The sequence below is a fragment of the Chrysochloris asiatica genome, unplaced genomic scaffold, assembly GCF_000296735.1.
Source record: "Chrysochloris asiatica unplaced genomic scaffold, ChrAsi1.0 scaffold00167, whole genome shotgun sequence".
NCBI lineage: Eukaryota > Metazoa > Chordata > Mammalia > Afrosoricida > Chrysochloridae > Chrysochloris > Chrysochloris asiatica.
Window position 1 is genome coordinate 1,575,749 of NW_006408685.1, and position 8,800 is coordinate 1,584,548.

The 8,800-nt window shown below is 42.8% G+C and overlaps 1 pseudogene; it reads left to right on the forward strand.

Moving 5' to 3' along the window:
• LOC102818824 overlaps positions 1–2,792 on the forward strand; it is a 5,121-nt pseudogene extending 2,329 nt beyond the window's left edge.
• Positions 2,793–8,800: the final 6,008 nt, after the last annotated feature.

Here is an 8,800-nt window from a genome sequence, read left to right on the forward strand (position 1 = left end):
ATTTGATTTCTATGTGTTCCATCTGGCAAGGTCCATGTGTATAGTTGTCTCTTATGCTGTCTAAAGAAGGTATTTGAAATAAACAGATCATTTGTCTTGCAGAAATCTATCATTCGTTCTCCAGCATCATTTCTGTCACCAAGTCCAGATTTTCCAACTACTATTCCTTCCATTTTGCTCCCAACCTTTGCTTTCCAATCACCAGTAGTGACCAATACATCTCGATTGAATATTTGATAGATTTCAGATTGAAGAAGTTGGTAGAATTCTTCTATTTCCTCTTCACTGGCTTTAGTGGTTGGTGCATATATTTGAATAATAGTGGTATTAACTGGGCTTCCCTGTAGGCACATGGATATTATCCTATCACTTATAGCATTGCACCTCATGACTGATCTGGATATGTTATTTTTGAAGATGAATGCAATACCATTCCTTTTCAATTTGTCATTCCCTTCATAGTAAACCATGTGGTTGTCAGATTCAAAATTTCCAATACCAGTCCATTTCAGCTCACCAATGCCTAAGATATCGATGTTGATGCGTTCCATTTCATTTTTGACAACTTCCAATTTTCCCAGATTCATACTTTCTACATTCCATGTTCTGATATTCAATGGATGTTTACAGCTGTTTCTCTTCATTTTGATTTGTGGCCCATCAGCAAATGAAGGTTCTGTGTGCTTTTCTCCCCTGAGCTTAACTCTATTCACATCATCATGTTCAACTCTACTTTGAGGAGGCATTTTTTTCCCCCAGCCGCATTCTGAGTGCCTTCCCACCTTTCGGTCCTGTATCTGACAATGTTTCTCTGCTATTCATAGAGTTTTCAGTGACTAGCATTTCGGAAGTAGTTTGTCATTCTTTCTTCCTAGTCTGTCTTTGTCTGGAAGCTCATCTGAAACCTGTCCACCATGGGTGACCCTGCCGGTTATTTCAAATACTGGTGGCATAACCCTCAGAATCACAGCAACTCAAGCCACCACAGCACGACAGATGAGTGGTGCCTGTTTGGTTTTATGTTGATAATGTCACCTTAAATTTGATGTCAATCCTGATACAATCAAGATACAATCAAGATTCCGGTGCCTCCACTCCATCCCCTTCGGGTCTCCTGTGTGTGCAATGGATGGCATTGTCCCAGATATAGCAGTTGGTACAAAGTGGGGATCCGAAGAGCTCTTCTCTTACTGCGTCACCAACGGGCCCTTTATCATGAGCAGCAACTCCGCCTCTGCAGCTAACAGGAATAACAGCAAGAAGTTTAAAGGGGATAGCAGGAACTCAGGTGCCCCATCCCGCTTGGTCCATGTCTGTAAGCTGCCCAGTGACGTCACCAAAGGGGAGGTCATCTCCCTGGGCCTGCCCTTCAGGCAGGTTACCAACCTGTTGATGCTGAAGGGCAAGAACCAGGCTTTCATCGAGATGAACACAGAGGAGGTGGCCAACACTATGGTCAATTGCTATACCTCCGTGGCCACCATTCTACGTGGCCAGCCCATCTGCATCCAGTTCTCCAACCACAAGGAGCTCAAGACCGACAGCTCGCCGAACCAGGCACGGTCCCAGGCGACCCACAGGCTATGAACTCGGTCCAGTCAGGGATCCAGGTCCTAGCCACCTCTGCTACAGCCACGGATGCCGGGATTGCGATGGCTGGCCAGAGCCCCATGTTGCGGGTCATTGTGGAGAACTTGTTCTACCCCTTGACGCTGGACGTGCTCCACCAGATCTCCAAGTTTGGCGTGGTTCTGAAAATCATCACCTTCACCAAGAATAACCAGTTCTAGGCACTCCTGCAGTATGCGGACCCTGTGAGCGCCCAGCACGCCAAGCTGTCTCTGGATGGGCAGAACATCTACAATGCCTGTTGCACGCTGCGTATCGACCTCTCCAAGCTCACCAGCCTCAACGTCAAGTACAACAAAGACAAGAGCCGAGTCTACACACTTCCCGACCTGCCTTCAGGGAACAGCCAGCCATCCCTGGATCAGACCATGGCCGCAGCCTTCGGTGCACCTGGTCTAATCTCAGCCTCTCCGTATGCAGCAGCTGGTTTTCCTCCCACCTTTGCCATTCCTAAAGCCGCAGGCCTCCCTGTCTCCAATGTTCATGGTGCCCTCGCCCCTCTAGCCATTCCCTTGGCGACAGCCGCAGCAGCAACAGTAGGCAGGATCACCATCCCTGGCCTGGCAGGGGCGGGGAACTCGGTTCTCCTGGTCAGCAATCTTAACCCTGAGAGAGTCACACCCCAAAGCCTCTTTATTCTCTTCGGTGTGTATGGGGATGTGCAGCGTGTGAAGGTTCTGTTTAACAACAAGAACGCCTTGGTACAGATGGCAGACGGCAACCAGGCCTAGCTGGCCATGAGCCACTTCAATGGGCACAAGCTGCATGGGAAGTCAGTGCGCATCATGCTGTCCAAACACCAGAATGTGCAGCTGTCGCGCGAGGGCCAGGAAGACCAGGGGCTGGCTAAGGACTATGGCAACTCACCCCTGCACCGCTTCAAGAAGCCGGGCTCCAAGAACTTCCAAAACATCTTCCCCCCGTCGGCCACCCTGCACCTCTCCAACATCACGCCCTCAATATCTAAATATGACCTCAAGATCCTCTTCTCCAGCAATGGTGGCATGATCAAAGTTTTCAAGTTCTTCCAGAAGGACCTCAAGATGGCATTGATCCAGATGGGCTCCGTGGAGGAGGCCACCCAGGCCCTGATTGAGTTGCACAACCATGACCTTGGCGAGAACCACCACCTGCGTGTGTCCTTCTCCAAGTCCACCATTTAGGGTCCACCTGCCTGACCGCCCGGCCCTGCCACCACTTCCGTCATTCCAGAGAAAACGCCACTTTAAAAAAAGCAGCTGAAGTGACCTTACCACTAGAGATTTTATTTTTTTAAAGAGAAATCAATTTATCTGTGCCTGTCGTGAGTGGAGGGTTCCATGGCTTGGCACCCATCCCCTCAACTCTCACAGTGATGCCTTCTCTGCCTGCCTGCCACCAGCTACCTCGTGGCCCCGCCAGGCTGGGCTCCAAACACGAGGTGACTTCTTTGTGCCTTAAACCCTGTGTCTGGGCGGGGGTGGGGCTGGGGGGCTGCCTGGCAGGTGTTGGGCGGCAGGAAGCCACAGACTCTGTGTCTATCGTGTACTGATGCCAGGGGAGTCTAAGCCCTCCAGCCACACACAACCCCCAATTAATCAAGTGACGTGATTCCCCTTCCTGCGTGGAGAGCAGGCGGCCTCGCCCCTCTGTATTATAACTGCAGTGCAGACAGCTGTGCCTAGCAATACTTCCACTTGACCAAATATTCTAATCTCTTCATTTATATGCAAAAAATAGTTTTACGTAACTTTTTATAGCAAGATGAAGATGGTATAAGTGTATCTAAGCTTCCTCCTTGTGGTATTCCTTTGTTTCTTGTTATTGAGGGATGTCCCAGGCAGGAATCTCCCTTGTTCTTGGGAGCAGATGGGCAGGGGCAGTGTTGACTCCAGCCCTGGCCGGGTCTCCATGGCCTTCTTCCACACCTAACTTGTGACCCGTCTAGAAGTACAAGCTCTTAAACTTCTTCAGGGTTTCTTCGGTTTTTGTTTTTCCTGCAAATTGTGGACCAAAGTTATTTCTGTTTTATGTCTGCCTCCAGTGCTGGGACCTGGAGGGTGAGGCAGGGTCCTGGAACTGCTTAGCCATCAGCTGTGGTGGGTTCCAACAGCAGCAGGGACCCCTGCTCCCCTGCATCTACATGGGAGGAGTGTAACAAGGGTGTACATATTTATGACTTTTTATACCTATAAGACACAGGGGCAGCAGTGAGGTTTTTTATCCTGACAGATGTATATTTTCATAGCAACAATTACAGGGCAGTATTGTAACTGCGGAAGCGTGACCACTGCACGTCTGTTCCAGTGCCGTTGTTGGCAGTGATGCACAAGAACCACATTAAACAATTTTATAACAAAATTTGTACCTTTTCTGTAGACCTCTTTTCTTGTTATTCATATTGTAGAAGGCAGCTGGCCGTCTGTACTCAGGACTTTGAATAAATTTCTTCTGTATCCTGAAAAAAAAAAAAAAAAGATACAATCAAGATGTTCTCTCCTGATACTATCAATCATGATACAATCAAGATATGTTCTCCCAAGATGGCAGGTCCTGGAACAGCTGAGTGTCTTGATACAGAATACAATGAATTTCTGGATTCCCTTCAAATTCCCCAGCTGTAAACCCTCCGATCTTCCAAACATACCGTTATAATTGTTTCAGAGTTCCAACACTATCTCGTGAGCCCTCTTGGCATGGTGTTTCATGGTGTTATTGAACAAGCTCCTCACTACACGTCTATTTGATTTCTTTCTTAGTGATGTCCTTCCCTGGTTTTGGTATGAGGGTTATGCTTGCTTCATAAAAAATATTAGGGAGTTTTCCATCCTCTTCTATGTTCTGTAATAATTTGAGTGGAATTGGTGACAGTTCTTTTCTGAATGTTTGGTAGAACTCACTTGTGAAGCCATTTGGGCCTGGCTTTTGTTGGTCAGGAGTTTTTTGATAACCTCGTCAATTTCTTCTTTAGTTATGGGTCTGTTCAAATTTTCTACTTCAGTCTAAGTAAGTTTAGGTAGGTCATGTTTTTCTAGAAATGTATCCATCTCATCCAAACTTTCGAATTTGTTGCAGTACAGCTCTTCATAGTATTCTGTTATTATCTTTTTTATTTCGTTTGTTTCTGTTGTGACTTCCCCTGTGTGGTTCCTAATGCTATTTATTTGTGTCCTCCCCCTCTTTTCTTTAGTTAGTTTTGCCAGTGGTTTGTCAATTTTATTAATCCTTTCAAAGAACCATCTTCTAGTCTTGTTGATTCTTTCTATAGTTTTTCTGTTTTCATTCTCATTTATTTCTCCTCTTATCTTTATTATTTCCCTTCTTTGGGTGTCTGTAGTTTCCTTCTGCTGGTCTGCTTCTAATTGTTGAAGATGCTGTGTTAATGTTTTGATTTTGGCTCTTTCCTCCTTTTGGATGTGTGCATTTATCATAATAAATTGTCCTCTCAGGACTGCTTTCACCGTGTCCCAGAGATTTTGATATGTTGTGTTTTCATTCTCGTTTGTTTCCAGGAACTTTATGAATTCACGTTTAATTTCTTCTTTTACCCAGTCGCTTTTCAGCAGGGTGTTGTTCAGTTTCCATGTGTTCGACTTTATTGTTTTGGCCTTCTTTTTGTTGATTTCTTGTTTTATAGCGTTGTGTTCTGAGAAGATGCTGTGTACAATTTTGATGGTTGTGAATTTATGGAGGCTTGCTTTGTGGCCTAACACGTGGTCAATTCTGGAAAATGTTCCATGTGCACTGGAGAAGAATGTGTATTGTGCTGTTGTTGGATAGAATGTTCTGTATACATCTATGAGATCAAGTTGGTTGACTGCATTGTTAAGTTCCTCTGTAGCATTATCGAATTTCTTTCTGGCTGTTCTATCCATTTTTGAGAGTGGTGTGTTGAAATCTCCCAGTATAATTGTGGATTTATCTGTTTCTTTCTTCAATTCCATTAAGGTTTGCTTCATGTATCTTGGTCCTCTTTCGCTGGGAGCGTATATGTTTATTATAGTTATGTCATCTTGCTTGATTGACCCTTTGATCATGAGATACTGTCCTTCTTTGTCTCTTATGCTGGTTGCTATCTTAAAATTTACTTTGTTGGAGATTAGTATCTTGATTCTTGCTTGTCTGTTGTTGCAGTTGGCTTGATAAATTTTTTCCATGCTTTAACTTTTAGTCTGTTTTTGTCTTTGTGTGTAAGGTGCGTCTCTTGCAGGCAGCATATTGATGGATCTTGTTTTCTTATCCATTCTGCCACTCTTTGTCTCTTCAATCCATTGACATTCAATGTAATTATCGATAAGTATTAATTGATTGCTGTCATTATGTTATTTTTTTGGTGGTGCTGATCGTTCTTTGGTTCTGCTTTCTTTCTTGTGTTGGCTTTATGTCCTTTGAGTTGTTTCTGGTTGGTTTCCTCCTAGTTTCTCTTTTCGCTTGTTCTGCCTGGGAATTTGTTTTTATGATATGTTGTGGGGTAACTTTCTTTGGGGCTACCTTGTAGTCTACTAACATTTCTCTGCATTTAGGATACCCCATTGTAACCTGTACTTTACCTGGCATCCTCACCACCTGGGTTCCATTGCTGCATTTGTCCTTTCTTTGACATTGATATGTTTTTGGTCTTCAGTTGATCTCCCCATTCTTTTGAGTTTGTCGTTGAAGTCTCGTTCTGTTCTGGACTGCACTATCTGTTGGCTGTGTTCCAGGTGCTGTTGCCATACCTGTCAATCTCTGTTTTTTATCTGTTCTTGTTGGTTCTCTGTCCACAGAACTCCCTTTAGGATGTTTTGAAGTGGTGCACACCTTTATTTTTCCTTAGAAGCACTATTTATCAAAAATGCGAGTTCAGGAGACTGAAATACTAGATCTTATGATAGTTTAAATGCCCTGGGACTTGTATATGAACATTTCCTTCATGAGATCACCCTTCTTTCTCACCAGATCTGTCATGCCGAACCAGAAGCTTGGGTTTTGTTTTGTTCTATTTTTTTTTTTTTTTTTTGTATCTGTTCATTGGCCCCTTGCTGTCTGCACACCTTGATTCTGGTGACTAGAGTGGGTTCCTGAGTTAGTGGACACCCCCTACCCTATCACTGAAAGGTTCTTCTACCAGACATGCACAAGGATCCTCTCTGTGTTCAAAGGACAAGTTCCTGCTTAAAACCAGCAACACAAAATATCCATGGCTAGACCTATGATGTTTATTAACAGGGAAAAGGCCAGAACAGGGGTGGGGAGAGGGAGAGAGTTTAAAAACAAAACAGGCTGAAAATAAAATACTGAGGTACAACATAACATGAACAGTGACATCATGAAATTCATAAAGTGGCCTTGAAGGCAAGAAGTTGAAATAGGATATTAAAGTCATACTCATATTAGCCTACAGATTTTTCTTTTCTTTCTTTTTGCATCTCTCTCTCCTTTCCCTCTTCTATGATTATAGACTACAGTTTCCAATCTGTTTTTTTTTTTTTTTTTGCTATTACTGTTTTATTTTGTGGTTTTTCTGTTTTGTCTTTTATTTTTGTACCCCCCTTTTACCTTTAGGAGGCTCTTTCTCTCCCTATATTACCTTAGAAGAGACAGCAATTGGTGCCATATAGTCAAGCTACGGTTGCACCCTATAAAACTACATAGTCCATGCAAGAAGCAATACCAACTGGCATACACAAGGAAGGCAGACAACACATATAAAAGGTACTCTGAGTTAAGCAATAAGAAGAGTGAAAAGGAAAGCCCACCTCCTCCTGATCACATCTATCTGGAGGCAATCAGAAAGCAAAAACAGAAAAAAAAACAAAAACACACTCATTTAAGCATTGAAGGCAAAGCTAAACACCGAACAAGTCCAAGAAGCAAAAACAAATGACCATATCATGACATGTCCAGGAACAAGATAAAATGTCTGAGGCAAATGACTTAGAGGTAGACCTAGACTTCATTCTGTTAGGAGGACAGGCCTTGGAAAATATCTGAGAAGGAATTCAGAAAAATGTTTATATAATATATCAAAACACTTTACAATGGATTTGAGAAAAATGAGGAATAAGTCAGGAAAGTGCTACAGGAACAATCAAGTGAGATAGATACAGAATTGGAAACAATTCAAAACCTACAGAAAGAGATCCAAAAATTAATAATAGAATATCAGAAATAGACAATACACTGAAAAGGCAAAGGAGAAGAATTGAAGAGATAGAAGTCAGAACTAGTTAGCTGCAAGACAAATCTCAAAATACTACTAAGATAAGATAACAAGCAGAAAAAATGGATTTAAAAAATCTGAGGAAGGCCTAAGATTCATGTTGGACAACATGAAGTGGAATAATTTAAGAATTATTGGTATTCCGCAACAGGAAGAATCATATAAGTCCACAGAGAAGATTGTTGAAGAACTATGGAAGAAAATGTCTCAAACATCTGGAAAAGTGAAAGATATGCATTAATGAAGCTCAAGGAACCCCAGAAAGAATAGATTCCAAAAGAAAATCAACAAGATATATAAGAATCAAGCTCTCCAAAATAAAAATAAAAAATAAGGAGATAATCCTGAAAGCAGCTAGGGAAAAGAGAAGTGTTACTACAAAGGCACGCAAGTCAGATTAAGTTTGGATCTCTTAGCAGAAACTTGGCAGGCAAGAAGGCAATGGAGAGACATATATAAAACTCTGAAAGAAATAAACAAACAATACAAAACTGCCAAGCAAAAATCCTTTATCCAGTAAAGCTGTCAATCAAATACGATGGTGTAATCAAAACATTCCAGGATAAACAGAAGATAAGGGATGTTAAGAAAGCCAACCCTGTGCTACAAAACATCCTAAAGGGAGATCTGTGGACTGAGAACCAATGAGAACAGACAACAACCAGAGATCGAAATACATGGCAGCAACTCCCAGAATTAAATCCACAGATGGAAGAGTCAACAACAGAACAAAATTATAAGAACAAACTCAGAGAATCTGGGAGGTCATTCTATGACCAAAACAATTACAATGTGAAAGAAGGTAAACATGTAGGAACAGATCCACATGGTGAGAATGTGAGGTAGATTACTAGATACAATGTTGTTGTTGTTGTTGTCAGGTGCCATCGAGTTGGAACCGACTCATAGTGACCCCATGCACAGCAGAACGAAACAATGTTCGATCCTGGGCCAACCTCACTACCGCTGCCACACCTGAGTCCATCAATG